The following is an 8,311-nucleotide window of genomic DNA, read 5'->3' on the forward strand; positions in this document are numbered from 1 at the left end:
GAATTATCTACACCGCTATAATTATTAACATGGAAATACCTACAACGCTATCTCCATAAACATGGAAATACCTTCTACGCTATCTCTATAAACATGGAAAGATCTTCTCCGCCATCTCTATAAACTTGGAAATATCTACATCGCCATCTACATAAACATGGAAATATCTACACCGCCGTCTACATAAACATGGAAATATCTACACCGCCATCTGCATAAACATGGAAATATCTACACTGCCATCTGTATATACTCGGTAATATCTACACAGCCATCTGTATAAACATGGAAATGTCTACACCGCTATCTGTATAAACATGGAAATAACTACACCGCTATCTGTATAAACATGGAAATATCTACACCGCTATCCCTATAAACATGGAAATACCAACACCGCTATCTCTATAAACATAGAAATATCTACACTGCTATCTATATAAACATGGAATTATCTGCACCGCTATAACTATTAACATGGAAATACCTACAACGCTATCTCTAAAAACATGGAAATATCTACTCCGCTATCTCCATAAACATGGAAATATCTTCTCCGCCATCTCTATAAACTTGGAAATATCTATATCGCCATCTGCATAAACATGGAAATATCTACACCGCCATCTGCATAAACATGGAAATATCTACACCGCCATCTGCATAAACATGAAAATATCAACGCCATCTGCATAAACATGGAAATATCTACGCCGCCATCTGTATAAACATGGAAATATCTCCATTGCTATCCACATAAACATGGAAATATCAACACCGCTATCTGTATGAAAGTGCAAATATCTACACCACAATCTATATAAACATGGAAATATCTATACCACTATCACTATAAACATGGAAATACATACACCGATATCTCTATAAACATGGAAATATCCACACCGCCATCTCTATAAACTTGGAAATATCTACACCGCCATCTGCATAAACATGGAAATATCTACAACACCATCTGTATAAACATGCAAATGTCTACACTGCAGTCCTAGAAAGAGAGAAATATCTACACCGCGATCTGTATAAACATGGAAATATCTACAACGCTACCTGTATAAACATGAAAATATATACACCATGATCTGCATAAACACGGAAATATCTACACAGCTATGTGTATAAAGATGGAAATATCTACGCCATCTGTATAAACATGGAAATACCTACACCGCCATCTGCATAAACATGGAAATATCTACACTGCCATCTGTATATACTCGCAAATATCTACACAGCCATCTGTATAAACATGGAAATCTCTACACCGCTATCTGTATAAACATGGAAATAACTACACCGCTATCTGTATAAACATGGAAATATCTACACCGCTATTCCTAAAAACATGGAAATATCAACACCATTATCTTTATAAACACAGAAATATCTACACTGTTATCTACATAAACATGGAATTATCTACACCGCTATAATTATTAACATGGAAATACCTACAACGCTATCTCCATAAACATGGAAATACCTTCTACGCTATCTCTATAAACATGGAAAGATCTTCTCCGCCATCTCTATAAACTTGGAAATATCTACATCGCCATCTACATAAACAAGGAAATATCTACACCGCCATCTACATAAACATGGAAATATCTACACCGCCATCTGCATAAACATGGAAATATCTACACTGCCATCTGTATATACTCGGTAATATCTACACAGCCATCTGTATAAACATGGAAATGTCTACACCGCTATCTGTATAAACATGGAAATAACTACACCGCTATCTCTATAAACGTGGAAATATCTCAACCGCTAACTCTATAAACATGGAAATACCAACACCGCTATCTGTATAAACATGGAAATATCTACTCCGCTATCACTATAAACATGGAAATACCTACACCGCTATCTCTATAAACATGGAAATACCTACAACGCTATCTCTAAAAACATGGAAATATCTACTCCGCTATCTCCATAAACATGGAAATATCTTCTCCGCCATCTCTATAAACTTGGAAATATCTATATCGCCATCTGCATAAACATGGAAATATCTACACCGCCATCTGCATAAACATGGAAATATCTACACCGCCATCTGCATAAACATGAAAATATCAACGCCATCTGCATAAACATGGAAATATCTACGCCGCCATCTGTATAAACATGGAAATATCTACCCTGTCATCTGTATAAACATTGAAATATCTACACCGCCATCTATGTAAACATGGAAATATCTACACCGCTATCTCTATAATCATGGAACTATCTACTCCGTGATCTGTATAAACATGGAAATATCTACACCGCTATCTGTATAAACATGGAACTATCTACATCGCTATCTCTATAAACATGGAACTATATACACCGCTATGTGTATAAATATGGAAATATCTAACACGCTATCTCTATAAACATGGAAATATCTACACCGTCATCTGCAAAAACATGGAAATGTCTACACAGTCATCTGTATAAACATGGAAATATCCACACTGCCATCTATACACTCATGGAAATACCAACACAGCCATCTGTATAAACATGGAAATATATGCACTGCTATGTCTATAAACAAGGAAATACCAACACTTCTATCTGTATAAACATGGAAATATCTACACCGCAATCTGTATAAACATGGAAATATCTACAGCACTTTCTCTATAAACATGGAGATATCTACACCGCTATCTCTATAAACATGGAAATATCTACACTGCCTTCTGTATAAAGGTGGAAATATCCACACTGCTATCTCTATAAACATGGAAATATCTACCCCGCTATCTCTATAAACATGGAAATATATACACTACCATCTCTATAAACAAGGAAATATCTACACCGCTATCTCAATAAACTTGGAAATATCTACACCTCCATCTGTATAAAAATGGAAATATCTACACTGCTATCTCTGTATACATGGAAATATCTACAGCGCTATCTATATAAACGTGGAAATATCCTCACCGCTATTTGTATAAACATGGAAATATCTACACCGCCATCTGTATAAACATGGAAATATCTACACCGCCATCTCTATAGACATGGAAATATCTACACCACCATCTCTATAAACATGGAAATATCTACACCGCCATCTGTATAAACATGGAAATATCTACACCGCCATCTGTATAAACATGGAAATATCTACACCGCCATCTGTATAAACATGGAAATATCTGCACCGCCATCTGTATAATCATGGAAATATCAACACCGCCATCTCTATAAAAGTGGAAGTATCAACACCGCTATCTGTATAAATATGGGAATATCTACACCGCCATCTGTATAAACTTGGAAATATCTACACGGCTATCTGTATAAACATGGAAATTCCTACACTGCTATCTGTATAAACCTGAAAATATCTACAACGCTATCTGTGTAAACATGGAAATACCTACACCGCTATCTGTGTAAACATGGAAATACCTACACCGCTATCTGTGTAAACATGGAAATACGAACACCGCTTTCTGTATAATCATGGAAATATCTACACCGCTATCTGCATAAACATGGAACTATCTACCCCGCGATCTGTATAAACATGGAAATATCTACACCGCTGTCTCTATAAACATGGAAATATCTACACTGCCATCTGTATAAACATGGAAATATATACACCACCATCTCTATAAACATGGAGATATCTGCACCGCCATCTACATAAACAAGGAAATATCTACACCGCCATCTATATAAACATGCAAATGTCTACACTGACATCTGTAGAAAGAGAAATATCCACACCGCGATCTGTTTAAACATGTAAATAACTACTCAGCCATCTGTATAAACATGGAAATATCTACACAGCCATGTGTATAAACATGGAAATATCTTCACAGCCATCTCTATGAACATGAAAATATCTAAACCGCTATCTCTATAAACACGGAAATATCTACACCGCTAGGTGTATAAACGTGGAAATATCTACACCGCTATCTGTGTATACATGGAAATATCTACAGCGCTATCTATATAAACGTGGAAATATCCTCACCGCTATCTGTGTAAACATGGAAATATCTACACCGCCATCTGTATAAACATGGAAATATCTACACCACGATCTCTCTAAACATGGAAATATCTACACCACGATCTGTATAAATATCGGAATATCTACACCGTCATCTGTATTAACATGGAAATATCTACACTGCCATTTGTATAAAGACGGAAATATCTACACCGCGAACTGTAAAAACATGGAAATATCTACACAGTCATCTGTATAAACATGGAAATATCCACACAGCCATTGGTATACACATGGAAATATATACACCGCTATCTCTATAAATATGGAAATACCAACACTTCTATCTGTATAAACATGGAAATATCTACACCGCTATCTGTATAAACATGGAAATATCTACGCCACTTTCTCTATAAACATGGAAATATCTACACCGCCATCTCTATAAACATGGAGGTATCTACACCATCTACATAAACAAGGAAATATCTATACCGCCATCTATATAAACATGGAAATATCTACACTGCCATCTGTATAAACATGCAAATGTCTACACTGCCATCTGTAGAGAGAAATATCTACACCGCGATCTGTATAAACATGGAAATATCTACACCGCTATCTGTATAAACATGGAACTATGTACTCCATGATCTGTATAAACATGGAAATATCTACACCGCTATCTGTATAAAGATGGAAATATCTACACCGCTGTCTGTATAAACATGGAAATATCTACACCGCTATCTGAATAAATATGGAAATATCTACACCGCTATCTCTATGAACATGGAAATATCTACACCGCTATCTGTATAAACATGGAAATATCTACACCGCTATCTGTATAAACATGGAAATATCTACACCGCCGTCTGTATAAACATGGAAATCTCTACACAGTCATCTGTATAAACATGGAAATATCTACACTGTCATCTCTATAAAGTTGGAAATATCTACACCGTGAGCTGTATAAACATGGAAATATCTACACCGCTATCTCTATGAACATGGAAATATCTACACCGCTATCTGTATAAACATGGAAATGTCTACACCGCCATCTGCATAAACATGGAAATATCTATGCCGCCATCTCTATAAACATGGAAATATCTACGGCGTCATCTGTATAAACATGGAAATATCTACACTGCCATCTGTATAAACATGGAAATATCTCCACTGCCATCTGTATAAATATGGAAATATCTACACCGCTATCTCTATAAACATGGAAGTATCTACACTGCCATCTGTAAAAACATGGAAATATCTACACAGTCATCTGTATAAACATGGAAATATCCACACTGCCATCGGTATACACATGGAAACATATACACCGCTATCTCAATAAATATGGAAATACCAACAATTCTATCTGTATAAACATGGAAATATCTACCCCGCTATCTCTATAAGCATGGAAATATATATACCGCCATCTCTATAAACATGGAGATATCTACACCATCTACATAAACAAGGAAATATCTATACCGCCATCTATACAAACATGGAAATATCTACACTGCCATCAGTATAAACATGGAAATATATACACAGCCATCTGTATAAACAAGGAAATATCTACACCGCCATCTCTATAAACATGGAAATATCTACACCGCTATCTGTATAAATATGGAAATATCTACACCGCTATCTCTTTAAACATGGAAATATCTACACCACTATGTGTATAAACATGGAAATATCTACACCGCTATCTGTGTAAACCTCGAAATATCTACACCGCTATCTATATAAACGTGGAAATACCTACACCGCCATCTGTATAAACATGGAAATATCTACACCGCCATCTGTATAAACATGGAAAGATCTACACCGCCATCTCTATAGACATGGAAATATCTACACCGCCATCTCTATAAACATGGAAATATCTACACCGCCATCTCTATAGACATGGAAATATCTACACCGCCATCTGTATAAACATGGAGATATCTACACCGCCATCTGTATAAACATGGAAATATCTGCACCGCCATGTGTATAAACATGGAAATATCAAGGCCGCCATCACTATAAACATGGAAGTATCAACACCGCCACCTGTATAAACTTGGAAATATCTACACCGCTCTCTGTATAAACAAGGAAATATCTACACCACGATCTGTAAACATGGAAATATCTGCACCGCGATCTGTATAAACATGGGAATATCTACACCGTCAATTGTATAAACATGGAAATATCTACACCACTATCTGTATAAACATGGAAATAACTACACTGCTATCTGTATAAATATGGAAATACCTACACTGCTATCTCTATAAACATGGAAATATCTACACCGCCATCTTTAAAAACATGGAAATATCTACACACTCATCTGTATAAACATGGAAACATCTACACCGCCATCTCTATAAACATGGAAATGTCTACACCGCCGTCTGTAAAAACATGGAAATATCAACAGAGACATCTGTATAAACATGGAAACATCTACACCACCATCTCTATAATCATGGAAATATTTACACTGCCATCTGTGTACACATGGAAATATCTACACAGCTATCTGCATAAACATGGAAATATCTACACCGCTATCCCTATAAACATGGAAATACCTACACCGCTATCTGTAAAAACATGGAAATATCTACACCGCTATCTCTGTAAACATGGAAATATTGACACCGCCATCTCTATAAACATGGAAATATCTTCATCGCCATTTCCATAAACTTGGAAATATCTACACCGCCATCTGCATAAACATGGAAATATCTACACAGCTTTCTCTGTAAACATGGAAATATCGACACCGCCATCTCTATAAACATGGAAATATCTTCACCGCCATCTCCATAAACTTGCAAATATCTACACCGCAATCTGCATAAACATGGAAATATCAACACCGCCGTCTGAACAAACATGGAAATACCTAAACTGCCATCTGTATAAACATGGAAATATATTCACCACGAGCTGTATAAACATAGAAATATCTACACCGCTATCTCTATAAACATGGAAATACCTACACCAATATCTGTATAAACACGGAAATACCTACACCGCTATCTGTGTAAACATGGAAACATCTACACTGCTATCTGTGTAAACATGGAAATATCTACACCGCTATCAGTGAAAAGATGGAAATATCTACTCCACTGTCTGTGTAAAGATGGAAACATCTACACAGCTATCAGTGTAAACATGGAAATATCTACACCGCCATCTGTATAAACATTGAAACATCTACACCACCATGTCTATAAACATGGAAATATCTACACCGCCGTCTGTATAAATATGGAAGTACCTTCACCGCCATCTGTATATACATGGAAACATCTACACCATCTTCTGAATAAATATAGAAATATCAACACCGCTATCTGTATAAACATGGAAGTATCAACACCGCCATCTGTATAAACATGGAAATATCTACACCGCTATCTGTAAAAACATGGAAATATCTACATCACGATCTGTAGGAACATGGAAAAATCTACACCACTATCTGTATAAACATGGAAATATCTTCACCATTATCTCTATAAACATGGAAATATCTACACCGCTATCTGTATAAACATGGAAATATCCACACCGCCATGTGTATAAATATGGAAATATCTACACCGCCATCTTTAAAAACATGGAAATATCTACACAGTTATCTGTATAAACATGGAAAAATCTACACCACCCTCTGTATAAACATGGAAATATCTACACTGCCATCTGTATACACATGGAAATATCTACAACGCCATCTCTATAAACATGGAAATATCTTCACCGCCATCTGTATTAACATGGAAATACCTACACCGCTATCTGTATAAACATCGAAATATCTACACCGCTATCCCTATAAACATGGAAATATCAACACCGCTATCTGTATAAACATGGAAATATCTACACCGCTATCTGTATAAACATGGAAATATTTACATCGCTATCACTTTAAACATGGAAATACCTACACCGCTATCTCTTTAAACATGGAAATATCTACACCGCTATCTCTGTAAACATGGAAATATATACACCGCCATCTCCATAAACTTGGAAATATCTACAAAGCCATCTACATAAACAAGGAAATATCTACGCCACCGTCTATATAAACATGGAAATATCGACACAGTCATCTGTATAAACATGGAAATATCTACACTGCCACCTGTATACACATGGAAATATCTACAAAGCCATCTGTATAAACATGGAAATATCTACACCGCCATCTCTATAAACATTACAATATTTACACAG

The sequence above is a fragment of the Pan paniscus genome, chromosome 14 (genome assembly GCF_029289425.2).
Source record: "Pan paniscus chromosome 14, NHGRI_mPanPan1-v2.0_pri, whole genome shotgun sequence".
Classification (NCBI taxonomy): domain Eukaryota; kingdom Metazoa; phylum Chordata; class Mammalia; order Primates; family Hominidae; genus Pan; species Pan paniscus.